Here is a 27,060-nt window from a genome sequence, read left to right as displayed (position 1 = left end):
TTTTTAGATAAAATTGATTATAAAATCTAATTGTTAGCTTTTATTACCGAGATAGTTGTTGACATGATATGAATCACTATTCTATTCGGAAAAGCCATTTTCAAACAAAACAAATATCAATAGTATGCTAACTAAGGAAAGTGAAGAATAAAGAAATTTCCCGTTGTCTTTTTTTGACCTAGCCGACTGTATCGTTGAATATCAGTATGCCGGATTCACTGAAATTCAGCAATTCATATGACACCTCCATTCTATTATTGTAGATATTGGGTGTAAAAATGGGCATCATTATCTTACAGAAAGAAGCCTTTTCCTTTTTCCTGTTTAGCCTCCGGGATTACCGTCAGGTGTTACTTGAATCACCTTGAATTACCCTCAGGTGTTACTAGAAGATGAATTAGGATGATATGTATGAGTGAACTCTAGTCTAGAATGAAGTGTAGTCTTGTACAGTCTCAGTACGACCATTCCTGAGATGTGTGGTTAATTGAAACTCAACCACCAAAGAACACCGGTATCCACGATCTAGTATTCAAATCCGTATAAAAGTGACTGCCTTTACTAGGACTTGAAAAAAACTTTGACTAGTGCCGCTTGTACATCAGATGTATCATAGCTATAAGAACGACTAATAGATGTAAAGAGATAAATTATTGTAATGAAATAAAGTAAACATAATTACTCTCAGAGAAAGCAAATACTGTCTATTCAGTTTGTCAGCTTTATCTCAGGCTTTGTACGTGTCGGTCTTTATTTCGGTTTATTCATTTTTATGATATTTTGGGAGTCTAGATATTTAGAGCTATTTTGATTCAGGAATCATAGATTCCTGCGCCCTTATTTATATAATGTGTACCTGTAGTTTGTTATAGTAATTACCAGGCTGGCATGTTTCTTTTAGAACCCAGTAACAGAATGGTAGTCGACTACCTTGACACCGAAGACGGTATCCGTTAGAGTAACAACAGATGGTACGGTACACTGAACCCACCGGTTTGGTCTAGTGGTGAACGCGTATTCCCAAATCAGCTGATTTGGAAGTTGAGAGTTCCATCGTTCAAGTCCTAATAAAGTCAGTTATTTTTATACGGATTTGAATTCTAGATCGTGGATACCGGTGTTCTTTGGTGAATGGGTTTCAATTAAGCACACATCTCAGAAATGGTCGAACTGAGACTGTAAGGACTACACTTCATATCATCCCCATTCATCCTCTGAAGTAATATCTGAACGGTAATTACCGGAGGCTAAACAGGAAAAAGAAGGTACGGTACAGTGATAGCGATCGATGACGGATTTTATTAGTGGGCTTGGCTACCGGAATAAAGTAAGGAATTATATAGAGAAAATCCTATGAGATTGCTAGGGATCTTTTTTTCATAGAATGTGAGTAGTTTCAAATTTGTTGTTTTCTCCCTTCGGATATAGAGTATCAGTTTTAGCCAGACTCATCTTTCAGGATAGTAAAGCAAACTTTTAGATTCATAGCAAATAGGATAAAAACAAAAAATCTTTTAGATCGAAGTTTTGGTCATAATCGATATTTTTATTTAATCTATTCTAATTGTATACTTGTAATTGTTTTTCTTGAATTTGTTTGTCTCTGAATTGTTTCAGAAATTTCTCCACGTTAAAAATATTTTTACATTAGGCTTCATTACTTGTGAACTACTGTCACTGATGTAGATTTATAGAAAATGTTATCATTTTAAAATTGCATCGTGCAAATTGGTGTTATTTGAAGAAAGAAATACATTAAAATATTATACCGTTTTTAGAACTTTGGAATAGAATTTGGGGTTTCTGTGGTCATGTTTTTTTAATTATAAAAAGATTTGGATTTGTATTTATAAGATTCAGACTTTTTAAGCTTAAAAAAGTAGAAAATTAGCACAACATAGCCATAAAAAACTAATGAAAAGGATTGAGGTATCAAATACTGTCTTTATGAATAAAAAATAATGTAAATCCCACACTACAAAAATATGTTTAAATTGTCCAAATGGAATATGCTTAAAAAGAATGCTCGCAGGTTAGGAGTCGTTGGTGAAGTCGGATGTGCCTGTGGTGTGCTCTAACTTTATTGCTGTTTAGTGTGTTTTTTCTTTTGTTTAATTCGGTTATTGTGTGAATGAATACGTGTTTTTGAGGGACAGTGTTTTTTGATACAAGCATTACTGCTAAGACTTAATGTTTTTGAAGTTTTATATAAGTGTTTAAATTTAACCTAAGTTGGTTATTATGTAAGTGTTTACAGTATATTTCTCTCTGGCAATACGAACAAGTACATTTTTATTAATTGGATGGAACCATATTTAGTTTTGTTTAATATAAAACATGCCAGCCTGGTAATTACTGTAACAAAATACAGATACTACGCTCATTATATAAATAAGGGCGCAAGAATCTATGAGTCCCGAATCAAAAAAGCTCTAAATATCTAGAGACTCTCAAAATATCATAAAAATGAATAAACCGAAATAAAGACATAAGAACAAAGCCTGAGATAAAGCGACACTTATGCTTCCTGGCGGGTCCGTTCTTCGCGTGTTGTTGTGGGGGAGGGGTTTTAGTCGGTGAGAGTCCGATACTACCGTCTGTGCGGTAGATGGTGGCTGGTAGGGCTTTACCCGACCCACCGGGTTGGTCTAGTGGTGAACGCGTCTTCCCAAATCAGCTGATTTGGAAGCCGAGAGTTCCAGCGTTCAAGTCCTAGTAAAGCCAGTTATTTTTACACGGATTTGAATACTAGATCGTGGATACCGGTGTTCTTTGGTGGTTGGGCTTCAATTAACCACACATCTCAGGAATGGTCGAACTGAGAATGTACAAGACTACACTTCATTTACACTCTTACATATCATCCTCATTCATCCTCTGAAGTATTATCTAAACGGTAGTTACCGGAGGCTAAACAGGAAAAGAAAGGTAGGGCTTTACCCTCCTTCTACGTAAAAAAAAAATAATTTTAAATGTAATATGCTTGTACGGTAGATATATTTAATCAAAGAAAAAAGTAATAATGTATTATCTATCTAGTTCATGTGAATCACGTACAATTAACTAATTAGTCCGATGTGCAAATTTATTTTTAAAGATTTTAGGTTATTGAAGATTAAAGATTTTAGGTTATTCAATTTTATTGAATGGTAATATTTAATTTTGATTTCCGGATATGCCCTATTTATCTCATGAGATTACTATTGTAACTTGTAACTTGCTTAAGTCATACAGCAAAACGTATTCGTTACGTGATCAATCCCAACCACCTACTTCAAGAAAAGATGTGATAGTTTGCTTCAAACAAATTCTTTAGAAGTTTATACTGCTTTTTCAAATTTTTATTGTTTATGCAGTGTTTCTGCGTATCATATTTCTACTTCAAAAAATTAGTAGAATTGCCGCTATATTATTAAGTGATTGTTTTTTGTTTTTTTTTTAGTATTTACAAATAAACATTTTCTTCTGTTTAAATCTTTTTGCTTTTTTTTGTTATTTTTAAGAAGATATATTCAGAATTTAGCTCAGAAGTTGAAGTTTAAAGTAGTATCATAGAAAAATCTTAATATTTACATATTGCAAAAGAAATTCTGTGCTGTTTGCTATGAATTTGAATCATAACCTTATTTCAGTCTTTATCTTTGGTGTGTTTTACATTTCAATGAAAACACGTTAATAAATAAACAGAACAAAAAAAACTCGTAGTTTTTGTTTCATAACTCATTTATTAATAGTACAATCATCAAATTCTATTATTGATCAGAACAGTGTCTAGATTTTTTTTTAATGTAGAATTAATGATTGATTCATGCCTACTGAATTGTTTAAAATTCTTTTTATATTTACAATTTTTTTTCATATCTTTTCTCTTGTGTTGAACGTAAGTGGAGTATAATATTTGTGAAGAATTGTTATTTTATTTGTTGTTCTAAACAGCGGTAGAAATTTTAAATATCCTGTCGAAATGTATATTTACATTTTCTGTTATTTGACTCCAGTACGTTGAAATGTTGCATTTAATTTTGCGACCAAATAAGTTGTTGGTACTCTCTGATAACTATTTAAGAAATCTGATGTGAAACCACATGACTTCCTTGTACGCCTATTAAATTATATATACACATTTTTTTTAAAATGAAAAGTACATAAAATTTTATTTCATTAATAACTTCTGATATATTTTCATATGCTTTTTTATTGTTATTATTGAATTGTCATTTATGTAAACGTTTTTTTTTACAAGCAGAGGTTAATAATTATTATAAATCAATATGTTTAAATTGAAAAAAAAAGAAGTTAAAAAAATAAGGAAATGAAGTCTGATTCGAACCGATGTGCCTTCCCCTTGTAAGATCCAAATATTTCATTAATTAAAATTTTATTTGGCTATAACTCTGGAACCAATGAAAATAAGTACCACTTATGATACATCGTTGAAAAGCTTCAATGAGAGCTTATTACTGCAGTTAAGAAAAAGTCCAAAATCCAATTTTTTTTATTTTGGGCTTTTTTGAACACTTTTGGTCCAGTCGATTGTAATCAAAAGGGGAGTTGTACAACTAGGTGTTACAACAGTCGTAAATCCAAATCTCAACATCCAACGGCTAATCGTTTTTGTGTTATGTGAGATACATATGAACGTACAGACGTCACGCCGAAACTATTCAAAATCGATTCAAGGATAGTCAAAAATGATATTTCCGTTGAAATCTAAAAACCGAAATTTTTCGCGATTCCAATACTCTCTTTACTTCGTACAAGTATGTAAAAAGAAGTGAGTTTTGAAAAGAGTTCATTAGTCAAACAGTTAATAAAATTTTAAAATTATGCATTTCGAAAATTCACGGTTCTCTCTTAGAAAGCATGTAACGTTCGCCAATGATATATGCGTTTTCGAAATGTTACCTCAGTTTGGTGGATGAAATTTAGAAATATTTCTGTTGGTTATTTTACAAGTTAATTTTCGTAATCAGTATAACTTAGTCGGGCTGAGATCAGTAACGAATTGCAGTAAGCAAAAACTGACCCTCCCTCCTAAAAAGCTTAAAGAAATATTTAGATTTTTATTTTTGTTGAAATAGCTGTGTGAAAAGTTGTTAGTTACTTTGTAAAAATAAATCATTTTGAGTGGGAGCACTTAATAAGTTTAATTTTTTTTCTCGTATTTTACTGTTTAGCAGTTAAGTGATAGTGCGCACCACTAATGAACAAAGGTTTGAAACGCTTTACTTGCAAGTTACTGACACTAAAAGATTTCGCCCAAATTTTTCTCCAAATGTAAAATAAAGCTTCATTTAAAATATATCTTGATTTCTAATACAAGATTTTCTCTGAATTTAATACAGACTAAAATGTATAGATTTCTGATAAAGTTTTATTTGAAAAAAATATATGATAGAGAAAGAAATAAATACATCGTTGATAATTAAAAAAAAAAGTAAAAACTTAAAAATAATTTAGAGATTTCAAGAAAATTATATTAAGAGATTTGAATTGTAGGCCAAATAAACTTCGTGAACAGACAAAGGACGTTTTATTAAAAGCTATCATAAATCGCTATATAAAACTCAGTCTATCGTATAAATCAAATTTTATTTTCGAGGGCATTTTGAATAGTAGTTAATGTCATATTCGCCGTTTAAGTTATTGAAATAATTTTACAAATAAATAAATTTAGCTTATTTTATGTATTCTGCAATAGCAAAATTTAAGCATGTTTAAAATCGCCTTGAATATTCTTGACAGTATGATCAACAGTGTAATGTTCTTTTTTCTAAGGCTATTTTATGATGTTTAAATTACTCGACTGGGACCTGTATCATAATGAGGGTAATTATGAAACAGATTTTCATTACGATACAGTTCAACCAGTCAGAAGCCAACTCTTTTCAGTGACCAGTCAGAAAGCGGGTATTGTACAATGTTTCGGCTGTTTTTTTACTTTGATTTTTACTATTTGATTTAGTAGTCAGCAAGCAGAGGTTAATTTTAACACCAATAGGTAATTAAGTTTCTGTATTATGCTGTTTATCCTTTTGTTAATTGTGTCGGATTCTGGAAGAAATATCTTTAACACCGATCGATATTAAAGAAAAGACAGAACTTATGACTAATAATCTATTCCCACAGAAAAGCACGGTTTGATGTGTTTTTTGAAAAAAATTAAAAACAATATTCCGTAAACAATGTATTTTGTTATTGATTTAAATCAGTAATCCCACTATTTTTTCGGTCGTAGAAAAAATGCAGTATGAAACTCTTTATAATGTTTACGACACTTAATGTAAGTTTATGACACTCGCCAAGGCTCGTGTCGTATTTAACTTCGCATTAATAGCTACCATTACAGGTCCGTCTCATAATGTATTACTTCCCAGTACTTTCGTCCATTAGATGATTTTATTTAATCTATACACAGGAATATAAACAAACCCGTAACTGTATATAGTGAACTATTATGATACAATTATTTATAAACCGTATTAATAACTATAAACTATATTAATTGTTTTTTCGCATGCTTTCTATAGACTCTTGCTTGTTTTTTTTCAAAGACCTAAAATCTTACCTTATCTTTAGACCTAAAAAGACTCTAAAATCATAAGCAGGAATTCCAGTTTTGTATTTCCCCTAACGAATCGAGAATCTTTTCAACTGAATAAAAACTGTAGATCTGTCAAGACTAAAATGTAAAACCAATACGTTTGTGGTAAATTATCTTTTTTTTTTTTTACTTCAATTTTAGTCTATTAGTAATTATGATATATATGTAATAAAATTTATTTCTGTTTAAACAGTAAGGCTGTAAACCGAGAGAGCAAAAAAGAATCATCGTATGCAAGTAAAAGGTAAGTAAAGTAACGTTGATAAGATAGTATATGATAGTATTGATAAGTAAAAGTAAAGTATTTGCAAAATCATACTTTATTTTAATACGGTATGCGTTTTCTTTTCTTTTTTTTCATATCAGATTTATCATTTGTCAACTTATGCATAAATATTTGCTCTTATTTTTACAATTTTTGTTGTTCATAATTTACATAACAAACTGAGGATTATTTCAAAATGCTCGTTATTTCATGTAAGTTACACATATTTTTGAATCTGCTGTAGAACGAACTTATATGACCTCGACAGTTCTGGATTTCTTCCAAGTCTGCAATAAGTAAACCATAATAAATGATGCTTGAAACAGAATATAATAATGACGAAACAAACATTTATTTATTTTCGTACGTACTTTTTATCTATATTTATTATTAATTAAATTGCCCAGCGTTCCTTCGGGTAGCAGTTCTTATATTATACCCAAAAGGAAATCACGGTTAGAATTTTCCACCTAAAAAAAGGTTTTAATATTATTTATTTGCTGTAATTCTTGTCTAATTGTAACCTATTATCAAAATTCATTCCCTGCAAGTAAATCATTAGAAAAAACTGTTTTCGTAAGAATGAAGACCTTACTCCCGTTTGAAATTTTCCATGAATTGCATAAAATACGATTTTGTTTAATCTTCACTTCCTGAATATACATATGTATTCCTTTATTTTGATTGATACATTATATATATATAGATAACGTCCAGAATGACCAGATTTGCTATGCGATAGTTAAAAAACAAACTCGCTAGCACTTGTAATGGTTAAAGAAAAACCGTGCTACTAGAACCGATCGGAAAGTTCTCAACCTGACACAGAGATGGCGCAAGCTTGACCAAAAGACTATGATATTTATCAAATATGTTGCTTTAAATAGCGTGCTGTGAAGTTTCAGACGCTTACGTTTAGTTGCTTGTTTGTGGCGATTGAGGGAAGCAAATAAATTTTGATATTTTCTGAAAAATGGATAAAATAGAAGTTCGAGCTGTTATAAATGCTTTCTTTTAAGAGGTTTAACCTCGATACAAAATAAAAAGTTAGATTCCATTTTAAAGGATTTTTGAATCTTTTCCGTTAAGTGATAGCATTTTCATTTTGTTAGTAATAGTGTAAACACGCCTTGGTAACCCACCGGGTTGGTCTAGTGGTTAACGCGTCTTCCCAAATCAGCTGATTTGGAAGTCGAGAGTTACAGCGTTCAAGTCCTAGTAAAAAGCCAGTTATTTTTACACGGATTTGAATACTAGATCGTGGATACCGGTGTTCTTTGGTGGTTGGGTTTCAATTAACCACACATCTCAGGAATGGTCGAACTGACAATGTACAAGACTACACTTCATTTACACTCATACATATCATCTTCTGAAGAATTATCTAAACGGTAGTTACCGGAGGCTAAACAGAGGGAAAAAAAAACACGCCTTGGTATGTGATGGAAAGACATCATAGCCGCATGGCGCGTCATTACTGCCGCCACCGCGGGTAATTAATTTATTTACAATATTCCATTCCTCAGAAATCATTCATGTGAGTTGAAGCCTTCATTTTTTAATAAAAACGTAATTTTTATTTGCTAAAAAAAATTTTAATTGCAATTAACAGTTGCGAGAACAGTTATGAACAGTGCGAGACGCTCTACAATATTCTAACAGAAATGCAAATGCTGCCACTAATCGGAAAAGGTCCGGATTTTTTCCCTTCGTTTTTGGCGATTAATAGTGGCCGGCTTAATTTAAACGGCGTCGTTTATCCATTCATTTAAGTTGATTAACGCTCGGGACGCCCAAAACATCTACGACCGAAATCGTCACAAAAATCCGCAGTGTCTATTAAATGATCGTCGATTAAAGGTACGGGAAGTTGCTGATATTACAGCCCTTTCTTGTAAACGGAACTATTGTTTTTGAGTTACATGAAAACAGTTCTGTGGTCTGGTTGATAGTGGTGGAATTTATTTTTATTTTTTTAAAGAATAACTAGTGACTTCTGTTTAGCAAAGATTGCACATTCATAAATATACACATGGATAAATTAACAATTTTATCGGTTAAGTATCGTGATACATACATTTTAATCCAATCAATGATTATGACAGCCCAGTTTTGCATGTTAAAAAAAATTCGTTCAGACTTTTTGTGGGAGCTCTAAGAGATGATATATATTTCAGACGAGAGAATACGTGTAAGCATAATGAATATGTATTTATTTATGATGATAAGCCTAGAATTTTATTAAAGCGTATCAGCCAAATATATTTTTTTTCTTATAAAATTACAGAAAATGTTATGGACTGTACAATTAATGCACTGTTATTTATTTTTAAAGTGTATCCAGAAAGAATAAATTTTTTTTATTGTTTCAAAGATTATTTATAATCGGTTACCTTTCCATAAACCTTTAGTAAATTGGATCGCATTCCAAATCACACGATAAGGAGTTCTCAGCGAAACCTTTAAAAAACTACACATTAGTATAATAAAAACTTTTATGCCAAGCACATACAGTTAATAATTATGAATGACACTTAACACAACTATCACTGGAACAATAGAAAGGAAAATCTAATAAGTAAAAGTAAAAAAAAAAAAAAATGGGACACGGCTGTAGAACGTGCAGTCGGTTCAACTTTCTAATGTCATCCCCATTGTCTAATAGGTTTACTGCCATGGTAGTTAAGTCGAAGTTCGTACTTTGAAATGAAACGTTGCATCTCCTGCCGCAGGAACTATAATCCTAAATAATTCTGGATCTCATTGTTCCTTGTAAACAGAAGTTCCTTCTGTTATACACCTCGCTACCTTATGCTAAAACCGCTTTAAGATGTCGACATTGCATCTGCTCGCGGTTCCCCATAGGTCTAGGTAGGTTTTAGAATTGTTGAGTGTAACTTATTATACAAGGACAAACAAAATATCTGCCCAACAACCAGAACATTTCCTTGCGCTTTATCTCAAGTTGGCTTCACTTTTCTTCTCTTTATATGAACTTTCCACATTAGTCGTCGATCGAGGTATCTCACATTCTCAATTTGCTGAATTACAACGCAATCAAGGTGGACCCGCGAGCAGTCACCTCTCCTCATCGTGAATGCTACATGGTTTTATTTTGCTTAGTTAACGCGAATTCTCCACGTACTCATGGAGTCTTCCATAAGTACTATTCCATGAGTCTTCCATGGCGCCTATTTCTTTATTACGAACCAATAGAAGTAACAGATACTTTATTCACCCTTGCCGTACCGGTTTCAATTAATTCAGATTTTAAAAGAATACAAAATGAAACATATTTTAAGAGTTGAGAAGAAAGCAAAATTGAATTTTTTGATGTTGAAAATGGTAGATTACAATCAAAAGACATAGGTATCACATTTTTGAAAAGTGTTTCTTTAGAATAAAGTTTGATTGTATTTAAACCAAATTTCGTTTTAATTAGAAAAATGAATAAAAAGTTTAAAAAACAAATTCAAAAATATAAAATGACCCTAAAAGAGAGGTTGGAACGAAACTGACTCTATAAGAAAGCATTTTTTGACCCGAAAATTAGGAAATTGGAGAGAACTGACGTTCCCGGGATGAATTATGCTATCTTTACATATTCTGATAGCAGGTTTTATTTATTATAAAAAGTAATATTTTTTAAATACAGAGTTACATCAAAATGTATTGGTTGTTCTCAAAATTAAGAATGTTTTGATTTTTAAGTACGTAGAAATTGATTCATAAATTCTTACGCTTAGTCATTAATTATTATATTATTATAGACTTATTATTTAAGATTGCAGTTATACTTGTAACATAATATCTGTGATTGAGACCAAATAAATGGGTGTCGGATAAAAAAAAAGGTAAAAATGAGAGTGAATCCAATAGTACTACACCGAATCAGCATGCTTTGAAAGCGGTTTAAATGCGATTCTTTATATAGTAATAATACAAAGGATTAATTTTTTTTGAAAGCAATAATGTTGTTCACAAAATTCCTATTCTTTCAACATTTGGTTTAATATTTTCTTAATTAGAAGTTATAATATTTTGCACTAATAACTGCTAAACTAAGCAGTCTTATAATTTACAACCGATTTAAAATTGGGAGTTCTGGATCAGAAATTTTTTACATATCGGATGACTTGAATATCTTATTTCAAAATAATGTCTGTACAGGTTTATGTACTTCTCTTTTAGAGATACAACAATAAATTAAATATATTGGAAACTTTACTTACTATCGAATGTTAATCCGTTATAAAAGTTTTGATTTTTATGCATTTTACATGACTTTAATGTATTTAGTGTGCATGTATGTATCTTTGTTCCACCGTAATAGCTCAACCGCTGAACCGATTTAAATGTATGACCCCGTGTTGGAATCCTTACGTTACTGGTAGTGTCATAGAATATATATATGCGTGTGTGTGTGTTTTAAATAAATTTAAAAAATTGAACTTATTTAATTTAACTTAACTTATTTAATTTAATAAAATATATACTATGTACAAATAAATCAGCAAAATCAATACGTCGAACGAAATGAACAATGTCATTTCCAAGAAGTAGGAAGGTAGCAAGATTTATAATCACACATGTTTAAAAAAACATATGATTTTTTGACCAGTATATTCGATCATGTAACTTTGTTCTTTCGCCTTGCTCTTATATGTTTATGTTGTTTTTTCTTAATTATTTATTACTCTTGTTATTTATTATTTATAAATATTTAAGAAAAGATGTATGAATTTTTGGAGGATGGTAAGAAAAAGGTCTCCTTGCTCGCGAAATGCGTGATTAAAAACTGTTAGAAAACGTATGTCTCAGTATCGTTCTTAACAAATTTCATCTGTTCGTTCTTTAAGGTTCAGTAAAATGAGAGAGCGCGTTACAATGGTGCGTCGAAACTATATTAGTTATTTTTCTGTTTGTGTTTATTAATTTTTAATATTTATCTCTTGGTAAAACAGTTTATAAATTTGCTGACTGTTACGGTATATAACAAAGGTAAAGAACTGATATCGTTAAAAAAAATTACTCCTTCCTAGTTTTTAATTTTTTCGAAGCGTTAAAGTTTTGAATACAAAAATAAAAAAATCGTAATTAAAAAATTAGATTTATCTACCCGAGAGTAAGTGTTGTATTTAATTGTTTTTCTTTTAATTTTGCTTATTTAATGATTGCTTGTATTTAATGTTGAATCAGAATTACCTGCATTCAGTTTGGTTCAGCTTTGTATTAAGGACACTATTTCTTTTTAAAATTCCGATGAGTGTTGTGGAGATACAACATTTATTCATACTAAGAGGATACCGTATCTCTTAAGGTTTGATTAATCCTTAACACAAGATTGATATTTTTTTATTATTATTTTTCTTTTGATAAAAGTATTATGTAAATAATAATTTTCAACATCACTGAATTTTAAACTCTGCAAATACCGAGAAATTTAACATCGCTGTTACGTTTTTTAAATAAACTTACATTTTTTAAGATTTTATTTAATATTGTTTTTTTTCCGTTAACAAATAAAGTATCAAAAATTACATAAAACGCGTAAACACACCTGTTTAAGATGCAATCGCCGTTGTGAGGTACCATCCACCCGCACATTTTATTTTCTCAGTAATTAAGTTTTATTCATTTTTTCGATCGTGGAGTACAAAAATCATAAAAAGTGGAGTACAATTGAATACAAGGAAATATATGATTGATTCCTAATTTGATTGAATTTAAAACGATAACAATACAATAACGCTGATCTTTTTTTGTAAAGTGATAAACAATATTGAAAAATTAAAGCGAATTAAAACATGCAGTTTTACTATTTTAATGTAAATGTGAGTAAATTAGTGGTGCAAATAATAAAACTTAAAATATCTAAAATGGTTTAAAAAAAAAACTGAAGAAAACATGATGTAAAATAAATAAGAAATAATGAAATTAAAACAACAGCAACTTTAAAAGTCTAATCTGAGTAAAATATAAAACAGAGATAAATTTTATAAATAAATAGTAACTCGTGTTGGCGATTGCTCAGTTGATGTTTGTTTCCCGCGTAATTCTAAGAATTCCCACTAAAATGCGCATTTAGTTTCAGTACAGGTGCTGCATGTTAACACGAGAAAGATTTTTTTCATATACCGTTATAGTCTTACCTCTAGTGATGAAATTAGATTATTAGGAACAAAGCCATGTTAGACGTAATCTGTGGAGGGTGAGTAATTTGTATTGAATATTTCTAGTTTCATTCCCCCGCACAAATATTAGTTGTCTTCTAATTAGAAAGGACCTGGTTGATCGCCATATGTAAATATTAACTCTAGTGGTATCGTGTTGTATACCATAACGGCTATTGGATATGACAGCTTTCGGGTTTATAACCAACCATCTTTCATACATAAAAATTATTAAATCTTCATGACTGAAAAAACAACAAAAAAAGTTTCGCAGACATATCCGCATTCCTGCCTACTATATTTTTACACTGTCATACAGCGAATGTTACACACTTTTACAAAGAGGATATACCAATATAGAAGTACAATGACATTTCGTCTTGTTTTGGAAGCGGGACAAGAATTGAAAAAGTTGGGAGATTTACTGTACAGCATACGGTAGACAGTTGGTCGCCGTTTTAATAATAGTAAAGTATTCATATACACACCTATTCTAATACATCCTTGTTAGGCACATTATATACTTTAGTGTTATTTTCGCTTCATTTTTATTTTTTAATTAAGTTTATTTACTTCAGTCGGTTAAACTGTTACTGTAAAAGGTATATAATTGGGAAAACTGTTTTCTTTAACTTTGCTAAATTGATATACAGCTGATTCAAGAGGAAAGGAAAATAATTTGGAAATTGTTTAGACCTTGAAGTAAGGAAAAAGTTCATACAAAAGTATGTCCAAAAACGCTTTTTTATCGAGTTACGGCTAGCGAAAAATTTCGCCGGATTTCAGTTCCCCAGTGAAATGAAGTTATATTGATATTTTTAAGGATTATATAAGGGATAAATTTGTTGGTTTCTTATGTTCTTTAACCTGAAAAATCGTATAAAACAGCTCCCAGAATTGTACTTCCCGTAGTGTTTATGATATCCGACTTAAATCAGAAAAATCCGAAGAAGGATTTTTCGCCTTTTTTAGATTTGAATACAATATCTCTATTAATTGACTAATAAATGCGTAAATTGTATTATCAAAACTTGTAGATAATTTAATTCTGAGAAAATTTATGAAATAAAATCTTTGAAAACAAAAAAAGAGTTTTCATTATTAAAAACAAAACGAACAAAATTTAACAGAAAATTGTTATTAATTTGTAAAAATTAAAAAGAATTGTTTTTAGTTCAATAAAATTTAACCTTTGAAAAATTTAGATACTTTTAATTTACTTTAAAACAAATTCTAACTGCGGTTTTTACTGTAATAATTTACAATAATTTTTCGAAAATTTCACCGTTGAGATAGTTGCACTTTCCAAATCGTTTCCTTATATTTTCTGTCGTCAACCTAATGATATCTTCGCGTTCCTTGATGAGGACAGCAGCATTGAGAATACGAGCGATCAGTTTATCATCTGTGTCCAAATTTTTCTTGTATACCTCGTATTTCATCCATCCTCATAAACACTAATCTAAGGGATAGATCATCCTCTGATCTAGGTAGCCAATTTACCAGCCCTCTACGTCTAATCTATTTACCATCTCAATTCCCCCCCGAGGGAGAAGAACACCCGCCATGAGACACGTCTGTCTCCAAACCACACCCTCCGTGCCTAGCCATGAGTGGCTTAATCGGAGAACATCTTCTTGCCCTCAAATTGATTACATTCCACAGTCATCAGTCGTGAGATGCCACCTATGCAGATGCCTCGAGAGACATTCACATCGGTAAATTCCGCCCTAGTGAAGTTTGCCTTCAGAGAAGACATCAGACACCTAACTCTATCACGTAGCCCTCAAGATCCGCTAAACTAACAGCCTACCAGCGGAAGATCAAAGACCCCGCGCCTAATACATTCTATTACCACCTTCTTTCTTTTCCTGTTTAGCCTCCGGTAACTACTGTTCAGATAATACTTCAGAGGATGAATGAGGATGATATGTATGAGTGTAAATGAAGTGTAGTCTTGTACATTCTCAGTTCGACCATTTCTGAGATGTGTGGTTAATTGAAACCCAACCACCAAAGAACACCGGTATCCACGATCTAGTATTCAAGTCCGTGTAAAAATAACTGGCTTTACTAGGACTTGAACACTGGAACTCTCGACTTCCAAATCAGCTGATTTGGGAAGACGCGTTCACCACTAGACCAACCCGGTGGGTTTCTATTACCACCTAAACCGTATGTACCCAACTCGCAAACGATTTCAGTAACTTTCTGCCACAACAGCATATTAATTCAGTCAAAACCATGCCACGATAGCATATAATAACTAAATTAGTGATTGGAGTGCTACCAGCGAAAATAAATGTTCCAGAGGACCTCAGGTCTGGTCCGTTCGGGAGCTGAGCATAGCCTCTAGTCTCCCACTTCAGCTCCAACTTTGAGGACTGCTTGGATTTGTAGCTACGTTGATCGCAACCAACATTTACTTATTTGTCCCTTAATAAGTGTGCATTCCAATTCAACAAAACGCCATGCTAAGTCAGTAAATCGTACCCGGGAGACTGAAAATCATACTCCCGAGCACGACCCCCATTGAAACTTGAAACTACTCTAACCGGCACACGATGCCAAGCATGCCTACCTCCGGCCAATAATCTATTTACCAGTAAATTTTTCATTAAAAAATTGATTTTTCATTCGTGAAATGTGTTTGTGCTCCATCTATTTGATTTTACATTTCAATTTGTTTCGCTAATGAAATATTTTCAAGTAGTGTAAAAAATTCACTGTTTAAAAATCCCAGATAATTTCTCCTCTTGACGTGTAGTTCTAGTCTAAAAGTAATTGTTTTATTTATTTATTTTTTTTGTTAACCTTCGGGACCACCGTTAGGTATTACTTCAGAGGATGAGATGAATGACATTTTTGTAGCGTGTGGAAATGTCATGCCAGACCGGGATTCGAACCCGTAATTTAATGCATATGTTATAAATAAAGTAGATGGACCACTGAATATAAAAATAGGACGAGAAAAGACTATGGAGGTAGAAGAATTTTGTTCTTAATTAATTAATTATTCTATATATAATATATATTACATTATTATTTAATAATTGTTCTTTATTAATTTTGAACTTTGTTAATTAATACATAAAAAAAAGAAAGGCCCATTAATAAAATAAAATGAACTAAGATGGACGAAGCAGGAGAGATATAAAATGCCGAATAGCATAGGCAAAACGAGCTTTCAGTCAGAAATATAATTTTCTTACATCAGAAATTAAAGTAAATGCCAGGAAAACATTTTTGAAAGTATATGTTTGGAGCCTAGCTTTATATGGAAGTAAAACTTGGACGATCGGAGTATCTAAGAAGAAAAGATTAGAAGCTTTTGAAATGTGGTGCTATAGAGGAATGTTAAAAATCAGATGGGTGGATAAAGTGGCAAATGAAGAAGTGTTGCTACAAATTGATGAAGAAAGAAGCATTTGGGAAAGTATAGTTAAGAGACAGATTTACAGGCCACATAGTAAGTCATCCTGGAATAGTCGATTTGATATTGGAGGGACAGGTAGATAGAAAAAATTGTGTAGATAGGCAACGTTTGGTATATGTAAAACAAATTGTTAGGGTTGTGGAATGTAGGGGGTACACCGAAATGAAATGACTGGTACTAGATAGGGAATCTTTGAGAGCTGCATCAAACCAGTCAAATGACCGAAGGAAAAAAAGTACTATTTTTAGGTAAACGTTTTATCCGAATACTCCAAAAGGAGGGTAGGCATAACTTGTTTGTGGGTTGTACGTTTGTGACCTATAATTCCAATGAATCGATTTTCATGAAATAGGTTAGTTATCAAACGATTCATCTGAATTGTGCAAATGCCACCGAGTAAAGTTTGTCAAAAGATATTGATTATCCATGCATCTATGCAGGGCTGTACCATCTGATCTGTTTACGTTGTGCTACAGGTAGATTAGCTTTAAAAATGTGTACGATTATTTTTTCTGCATGTCTTATTCATTATAATCCACCGCCCCTACTACCAAAATTATTAAATAAAAATCTTTTTTGTCATGTAAAATCGATTTATACGCTATACTAAAATGTTTTTGCCTTTTATTTAATTAAATAATTTAACTTACTATTATCTTATAATTATAAAGGTACATGCATATTTTGTAAAAAAACGTTTTCAAAATGAACAAGACAGTGAAGCGAATAGATTTAAAAAGGGTGAATAGCATTATAGTAATGCAATATACGAAGAAATAGTATCGAAACATATCCCATTTGTACCATATCATAAATCTGATTCCCTGTCGTAGACATATGACACATAATAACCCGCTTGTGTTCGCTGGATTTTATTTGATGACAACTACCGTATAGAATTTACTTCAGCCTGTCGACAGTTATGTGTGTGGGGCAAGTCATATGTTCAGTAGTTTATTTTTAAGTTATGGTTTTTTTCTTCTTTGGTTGCGTAATTTGTTTCTTTAATGATTTAAATCGTTATGTGATTTTAAAATAAATTATTTTCTCATTAAAAGTGTACTTTTACTGGTGCGATAATTATTTTTAAAATAAAGATATTGTATATATTGAAGTTGTTGAATAATAAATCACTTAAACGAGACTTGCAAATCCGTTTAATCGGACAGTTAACTCGTTTAAGGTTTTAGTGTAAAGGTAAGTAAATATATATTTTTTTTACTCCTTGTCTGTATTTCTATTAAGTGAGGCGTGCGTTTAAAAGAACTAAACGTGTTACTGAAGTGTTTTTATACCACATTTTAATATCTCATTCATAGCACATGTTACGAATTTTAAATTCTAGTAATAAACTATTATATTTTAAGTTTTAAACGAAATTAACTCTTAATTTGTCGCTTGAAGTACGATGTTAAAATTGCTTGCTACAAAATATGAGTTAACAGGTTTTAAATCTGTAAAAAAATAAAAGATACGACTGCCAAAAAAAAAAACTAAAAAAAATAAATAGGATGTCTGGTCAGTGAAAATCATGATACGACATTGTAATCTAGAAGTACGGAGCCCCTAAATTTCGGACCATTGCCATTACATCCGTGAAGGTATCCCAATATAACTTGGTTAATGTTTTTATTTTGGTTAAAATGCCTACGTACTATTAGAAACTTCCCGTTATCTATATCTTGGAAATGACATTGTTCATTTGGTTTGACGTATTGGTTTTGCTGCGTTATTTGTATATACTGTAATTTTTTTTTTAATTTTAGTAAATTTATTTAAACGTTTATATACGTATATATATATATATATATATATATATATATATAAGATGCTACGATTTGCTGATGATATAGCAATTCTAGCTGAGAGTAAAAAAAGATTTAGAAGAAACCATGAATGGCATGGGTGAAGTCCTACGCAAGAACTACCCCATGAAAATAAACAAGAACAAAACGAAAGTAATGAAATGTAATAGAAATAAAGTATATGGACCACTGAATATAAAAATAGGACGAGAAAAGACGATGAAGAGGATGAGGGTTTTTGCTTGTTTGGGAGAAATAAAAAAAATTACTCCATCAATCGCAACCAAACTTTTACCAACGTTTCTTGGCATAACTGAGAAGTGTTTTTTAGATATATTTCATTTCGAAAAAATATATATATCTTTAGTAGTGGAGATTTGCCTGTTGAAACGAAAACTTTAATGAATTGAATTAATTAACTGTGAGTCTCTGTCACTGTTAGAACCGAATGATTCGAATCAATCAAATGAATAATATTATAAAAATAATTATTTACATATAATATACATTAAATAAAATAATATTAAATTTTAAAAAATTCTGTTTACCAATGGGGCTTCCCGTGGTGACTGCGTGTGAGGCTAGAGTGGTGAGGTATTTGACCATCTCGTGAGAGGCTAGATCAACTAGTAAAAAACGGGGTGCCCTTGGAGCGCTGTTTTAGGAGGTGCAATGGGGTGGCCTTATAATATCTCTGCAAACAATCGCCCGATTTTCAAAATTCAAACGGCGTATTTGTTAGTAGGTTGAAGGCTAGCCTTTGCATGCATTCAGGTACTCTCTCGAACTAACAGATCACGGTGTCAAAGGTGAGTGTACTTTAGTTACCATAGTTAATATTATTCTAACCCACTGGGTTGGTCTAGTGGTGAACACGTCTTCCCAAATCATTTGGGAAGTTGATTTGGAAGTCGAGAGTTCCAGCGTTCAAGTCCTAGTAAAGCCAGCTATTTTTACACGGACTTGAATACTAGATCGTGGATACCGATGTTCTTTGGTGGTTGGGTTTCAATTAACCACATATCTCAGGAATTGTCGAACTGAGACTGTACAAGACTACACTTCACTTACACTCATACATATCATCCTCATTCAACCTCTGAAGTAATATCTGATGGATGGATTCCCGAATGCTAAATAGGAAAAAACAAAACATTAAAAAAAAAAAATTAAAAATTATTTTATCTTTTATTTATTCTACATAGCATACTACTGTTATGTTTTAACTAGAGAATAAACATACGTATTATTTGAATGGACTTAAAGAAATATAAAGTACGTATGTTGTTGAAACTGAATAAATATTAAGATACAAATTTAGTACTTAAACAAAATCCTTACTTAAATTGCGACAGTTTATTTTTAAACTGCCTTGTTTTGATATGAAGCCTAAACTTTGTATTCTGTAAATAAATGTAGTAACAAATAACTCAACGTCTGTTTTTGTAAACTACGTCATTAAAAGTTGTATTGTCACCGATTCAAGTTTATTTGAGTGTTAATTGCACATTTGTGGTTGAAAATAAGAAACGCTTGTATTTGTAATTTATACTTTATGCTGTTGAACTGTTATTTTAAATTGAAACAAATCTGTTTTAACAAACCCCTGATTTTAGCAATTCGCTAATGATCTGTAAGATTTAAGTTTAAAAAGAGATTTGTACGTCATACAGTTTTCATTTAAAGATAAAACTTTATCATTAAAAAATACAGTTTTTTTTATAAAGTCCTTCCTGAGGTCACTTCACGTCAAGTGTAGTTTATAGGAAACGAACTGAGGATGTAATAATGATTACATATTCGTCTGGTGTAAACGTAATATTAATTATATTTTCTTTGTACATTTCAGATAATGAAGATAGAAACAGACATTTTACTTCACTTAGTCTTTATGTTAAAAAAAAAGTTGTGAAACAAGATATTAAAAAACCGAGCATACAATAAATGAACCGATTAGCATACACTTCTATAATATAGTGTAGAACTATACAGTACGTAACTACTGTAGTATATATGAGCTTATTTTTTGGTTGACATCTCCGGATTGGATGGACCGATTTGAATGAAATTTAGTACAATTTCTGTATATAGGGCATTTTAGTTACAACCAGATAAAGAGGCAGGCAGAAAAGTACGAACTCACGGACCTCGTACCTTACGATTTTAATTAAAGCGTAAAATAATTTTTTTAATTTATACTTATATACTGTAATATTCCACTTAATTTTCACCCAAGTAGTTATCTAATACTTTGTGTCTCTTTTTTTTCAACAGAAGGTTAACCTACATTATACTTTTTAAAGCATAGTGGGATGGGTACTGTTTTATTTTAAGGAAATAAATAGTAGATACATAGGGTTGTTCCCTAAAATAAGGGGTGAATGTTAATATAATTTCGAACGTAATTTTAGAACAACCGTAAAATTAATATAAATGAATAAATGGATACGTGAATGAGAAGCTTATTTACACTGTTATCAGTTGGGTTATCTCTTTTCCGATGAGTTTAAAGCTAAATCACTTCATTTTATAACAAAATGGAGTAATAATATTTCAGGATTTCTTGACATCGCGAGCGGTTTTAATAAAAAAGTAAGCTGATCATTGAGCATTTTTTATTTTTTTATTTTTATTTTTTATTTTTTCCATAAATTTCTTTACACAAAGATGACGTTTAAAATTTATACCTATTAAACGGCTCTGTTTAAAACAAAACTTAAACATATTTTCAGTATAAAACGAGAAAAATTAAAACCGAACAGAAAGATTGATTTATCAGCAGTAAAGAATGATTTTGCAAATCAGCTGATTTCGAAGTCCTAAGGTTCAAGTCGTAGTAAAGGATTTACTACTTATTTAGGACTTTTATACGGATTTGAATACTAGATCGTGGATACTGGTGTTTTGGTGGTTGGATTTCAATTAATCACACACCTCAGGACTGGTCGACTGTACAAGACTAAACTTCATTTACATTCATATGTATCATCCTCTGAAATTATACCTTACGGGTTCTGGAGGCCTAACAGAAAAACAGAGTAAAGAATGATTTTAAAATGCTGTTTTGGATACAGGCACTACCAAGTAGCAGTGCTGTAATTAGTTGATTCCGAGAATTAAAATAATTATTTTGGTTATGGTACATTTTTGCCAATAACCTTGAAGTTTAATTTATTACATTATGATTGTAAATAATCTCACTTAGTCTTTATTTTATTAAATATCTCTTTTCTATCAATTTGCAGTTTCGTTACTTTTACTGTTTTACAGAAATTTCTCTTAAAACATGTACAACTAAAATATCTTTTACGATTATTTGTTGATTAGACATGACTTTATATTCTTTTTAAAAATACAAAAAATTGAAATCTAAAAATAAATTCTTTTAATTGCGTAAATATCTAATTTTTTTTTCGGTTGTTTTCTAATTTGGAAGTTTTTGATAAACGGTTCTCCACTTATCGGGGAGTTTTCATTTAATACCTATTTCATTAGGAATAATTATTTTTTCCAAATTAGGGGAAATCTTAATTTTTATTAAGAGAAAAAGAAAGTGAGTGCAATAATTTAAGTAAAAGCCATTATTACTAAATGGTTTTGAAACCATTTTTATTAAAGTAACGAAGTGGTATTTAAAGAAATATATGTTTTTTAAAGATATCTTTAAAGTAAATGCTACATGGCGAAAATTTTACTGAAACTATCACGAAATAATAAAGTAGTCTACGTATTTATATGCTATGGTCAGCTGCTCGTATGACAATAACGTGATTACTTTATTTGCTTCTGAAGATTACCAAACAAACCTTGCACTTGATAACTTTGTATTAAGTAATTAATATATATATATATTTTTTTTACAAATATAATTTCATCGATGACGAAATAGAATTGTTTTTCATTATTATATTCTTTTTTCATACTCAACTTATCCCGATATGAATATATAAGTTTTACTACGCTTTTGAAGTAACGTTTTAAGTGAAAAATAGTTGTTTAAAAAACGTCCCACGGAATACAGTTCCGTACGGGTCGTTGGAACGTCCAAATTTAACAAACTATGAAAAAAGTTTGGTTTTTAAAAATTTAATAGGACATATTTTTTAACTTTTTTTTACGCTGTTCGCGTAAAATTCCGTTAGATTAAAATTGAAACGTAATTAAATAGGGCGTATTTCTTTATTTTCCTTTTAAAACAATTAGAGATTAATCACCCAGTTAAAGTTGCTGCTAAGAGATGAAATTTTTCCAGCGTGTGAAAAATGCTAGCCCTGATTGGGATTCGAACCCATGATCTACTGGAAGAAAGGTAGGGGCGCTACCGCTGCATTACGGGATTCAGCAGTTGATTATTTTATTTTTTTTTAGTAAATTTCAGTAATGAAATGAAATTGTACAAGTCGATAGAAAAAAAGAGCAATAAAAAATACGTTCACCTTTGGTTCTTTTTCCATGATTGTGAAGCTAGTTTCAAAACACTGACGTAGACGTGACATGATTATCAGGTTCCGCAATAATGAAAGCTTCTACAAATCTTATACTGTTGTCAAATGTATTTTTCCCGCCGTTAGAACAGTTTGATCCAAGAGTTTTATTATAATTCTGTTATATTAGACTAACATGACGTCAATCTAGGCAACAGTATACGATCGGTGTTGCAATTTATTGCGGTATAACCATCGAGAGTCACTGTCCGTGACAAATATGGCACCGCGGTATTTCTATCCAAGCTTCTATTCCTGTGACCAGCATAGTAGTAATATCCGTAGAAGCTTATTCAAAAGCAAGGTCGAATAAATAAAAATATATCCAAACTCTTTTATTTATTTTAAGCAGGACAAATTTCAAATTGGTGCGTTTGTAATAAATGAGTAGATTTTTTTATATATTTTGACGAGTAAAAGTGGAAAACTTATTTTTTGTCAAGAGGCATACAGGAATACGCGTACTTAACCTATATATATATATATATATTTGTTTTTAATTTTCCAATGTTCAGGCAAATCAATATGTAGAGAAAAACTAACTATTTATTTTTTATGAACATATTATTTCAATGTATAAATTGTATATCTGTTTAACTTTGGTTTATTATACTAGTGATGGGTTAATAGTTTTGGATGATATTGTCATCATTGCTTATAAATTTCTAATTAAGTTTTTTTGAATATACATTTTGTTCAATCTTTCTTGATCTTGACCGTTATAGCCGAACTGTTCTGACAAAATAATGTATGTTTGGTCTATTTTCAGATTCAAGGGTGGGTTTTTGAACATCACGATTCGTATCGTATCATAACAGTCCGCCCGCTTTATGTTATTTGCGTCATACAAGTTAAAGATTGCACTCAGCTGGCGCAGTTATTTTTTTTTATTGCACGTTTCTAAACTAAATAAAAAATTAAATATTCTAACACTTACATCGTTCCATATTAAATTTCATAATTTTCCATATTTCATACACATTTTTGGTGTTAATCTACTATTATTATTATTTTTTTAATTATTTGATTTTCTTTTAAATATTTAGCTTTTTTTAATCAGTTACTTCAAAGCGGAATTGTAATATTTTTCTAAAATTCATTTATTTATTAAAAAAAAGGAAAAGAAAAAGAGAAAACAATAACAACGTAGATAAAATACTGTTATCCTTTTTTCTAAAAAAAAGTAAAGTAGTCTACTTACTGGTTTAATTTAAGACTGAAAATGATTAAATTCGGATAAAATTTATAAATTTTTCGCTCGTGGTGTACCTTGTTTTAAAAATTTTCTCTTGTCATTGTATTATCTTATGTAATTTATTAACGAATCGTGATCTTTTTTGTTTACTTATTTTATATGAGAATTATTTTTTAATTAATTTTTAAAAAAAACTTTTCTAAATTATGTTACATGACAAAGAAAATTGTCAATTCAGATAAGAAAGCCGCACTGATTCTGTTTATGTTTGTGCTACAGAGAATCTGAGATAGTTATAAAAGTAGTGGTACAGTCGTTATGTATACCATTAGATTTTGTTTTAAAGGTTATGATATACCATAGACTATTTAAATTATTAGAATAAATATTAATAACTTTTATCCTTTGTATAAAATATATTTGTTTGACTTACTTGATGATAAAATAAAAATAAATTGTGTGAAATTTTACGGAATTAAAAAATATATATATGTATATTTCAAAATAGCAAAACACGTTATATTTTGTTACATTTTTTCATTCAAGTTAGAATAAATCAAATTATACGTAATTTTGTTATTCAGTTATGTTTCTGAAATAAATAATTCAATTGAGATAAGTGAATAGTAACAAAAGATACGTAACAGTTTATTTGTTACGAGATGCGATTGTACTAGTGACGTACGATTTAAGCAGCTGATTGTTGGTTTTGTCATATTACTACTGTATAGAACTTCCATCTTCTAAACACTTTAAAAATAATAATTCCGTGGTTAAAACTGATCGTCATTTCTTTTGTAAGTTTCTTCTTGTAATTATTTATGGTAGGCTGTTTTTTTAATGGTTGTTTTGGCAACTATTTTCAAATATGACAGCCAAATCGGTCTGGCGCTGAAATCTATTACGCTTAAACTATATAACTACTCCGTAAAATGTAAAATAATATGTTATCTTTCAAGTTTCATTATTTCACTGTCAAATAAAAAAAGAAATTCATCATTTTAAACTTAATTTTTTTGGAAAAAAGAAATTAATCATTTTAAATTTAATTTTTCTGGAGATCAGTAAAAAATGATTAGATGCTTTGAGATAGAGGTTAATTATATAATTGTTAAGTGTTGTGAGGAAGCATCACAGTAATCAATGATGATGATTATTTCTATTATTTTTATTTTTGACTCAGAATATTCTGAGTAAGTTACGTATACATGAATAATATCGTAAAATTAAATTTTATAATCTTCAGTTTTATTCGGTAAATTTTTGAAATATTTACTATGGTTTTTGGAAAGTTTGAGTGATAAATCCTTAAAATAAATGAAATACAATTAACATGTCGTTTTGGTTTTGTCTAGGAGCATCAGATACTTTTATTTTACAATTATTAAAAACATTTTTTTGAGACAGTTTTACAGGTGATTCACAAGAATGCAACAAACGTTTTGAGGAAATGTTCTACTGGTGAAAATAAAAAAGAAAGTTTATATAAACATAGGTTCAGAAACGGCTCGTTAGCGAATCTCGGCTGGCGAAAGATTTCGCCCTATCTCTACGCTTCCTGTAATTTAAGTTAGAATGTAATTTTTGGTACTAAAAATTAAGGGGTAAATTTAGTAGTTTTATATGAAATCTGATCTGAAAAATTGAAAAAAATATGACCCTGAATTGTATTTTTTAGTTTTTGAGAAACTGGGGGTAAAAGACAAAAAAATTGGGTTCGAAAAACACAATTTTATGATTTTTTATAAATTCATAATTCGGAATTTATTTTCCAAACTATTTTTTTATAAAAAAAAAAAAAAAACTATCAGCCGTTTTGAAGATAATTTTATGCATTGTTTTTAAAATATGTCATGAAATATTCTCTAAGTTAATCCGGGATATTAGAAAAAGTACGATGTATTGTGAAAATTATGTTCATTTTTTTATTAAAACAGTAATTTAACTAATATTTCGATTATTTTGTCAACTATAAATTTTCATAAAAACAACTTTATTTAACTAATAAGATGCCCATTAAAATGGTTTCATTTTCAAGAAGTTTATGAAATGTTTTAAATGATGTAGAAGCCGTATTTTTTCTCTCTTTGAAAGGAAGTAATTTTATCTTAGGTACGTAGTTCATTAATGAGTTTCAAATGATTTTATTTATCGTTTTTGAGATAATGGTATTTGTTATCTTCCATTTTCTTTTTTTCAAATCGTCATATACAAGTTGTCACTTGTGTGGTTTAGAAGAATCATTTCATACCTATTTCATGAAAATGAGAATTTTGTGATTAGCAGCCGTTACATTGTCGCAGGACAACAAAAATAACATAATAATATTTTTCTTTTAGTTTAACAGGAAAAAGCCATTCTATTTGCGTTAAAAATGATTGTTTTGATATAATTTAATTAGTATAATCTTCATTATATAGCGATAATTTTGAAGTGGGTTTGTTTTCTCTTTATTTTACGCCTTACTTGTTATTTAATCGTGTTTTTAGTTTGAAATTGAAATATGCTGAAAGTTTTGTATTTTTTTTTAAAGATTTTTATTTTCCTTCCAGTTTCGTCATTTCTAAAAATACGCAGTTGACTGATCGTGTAATCTAAATCATTATTAAAATTTATGCCAAACCATCAAACGGTACTAGATTTATTTGATCTTATTTTATCTTCATTTTAAATACGATATTCATTTATCTTAATTTAATAAAAATATTTATGTATTTTTCTGAAATTATATAATTATATTTATTTAAAAAATAACTATTATTCTTACACGGTATAACGTTATGGAACCTAAAAAAATATTTTGGCAGTGTTTAACGTAAGCGATAAACATTAAACGTGTTGAACCATAAATGAAGAGTTCTCAAATCGTACTGGCGAAGTATTACAAGTATGTAAATCTGGAAGAGAAACAAATGCCCTCTGGCTTAATTAACAGTCGCTCCAAACCCTTGCACACCAAAAGCTATTTCCAACTGAACCATTATCGATTAAAAACGTCTATTTGATGTTCGTTACTGAAGTTCTATTAAAACTGTTCTTGCGTTTTGACCTAGATAATTTATATGTTTCAGATAGGCTAGTTAAAGATAATGCAATTC

At 30.3% G+C, this 27,060-nt stretch overlaps 1 protein-coding gene across 10 annotated transcripts in view; it reads right to left on the bottom strand.

Annotated features, from left to right (window-relative positions):
* Positions 1–27,060, bottom strand: part of LOC142324914 (uncharacterized) — a 188,173-nt gene that overhangs the window by 136,789 nt on the left and 24,324 nt on the right. The gene's annotated exons all lie outside the window — the stretch shown is intronic.

The sequence above is a fragment of the Lycorma delicatula genome, chromosome 5 (genome assembly GCF_047948215.1).
Source record: "Lycorma delicatula isolate Av1 chromosome 5, ASM4794821v1, whole genome shotgun sequence".
NCBI lineage: Eukaryota > Metazoa > Arthropoda > Insecta > Hemiptera > Fulgoridae > Lycorma > Lycorma delicatula.
Note: the sequence above shows the minus strand (reverse complement) of the source record. Positions and strands in the feature narration are given on the sequence as shown.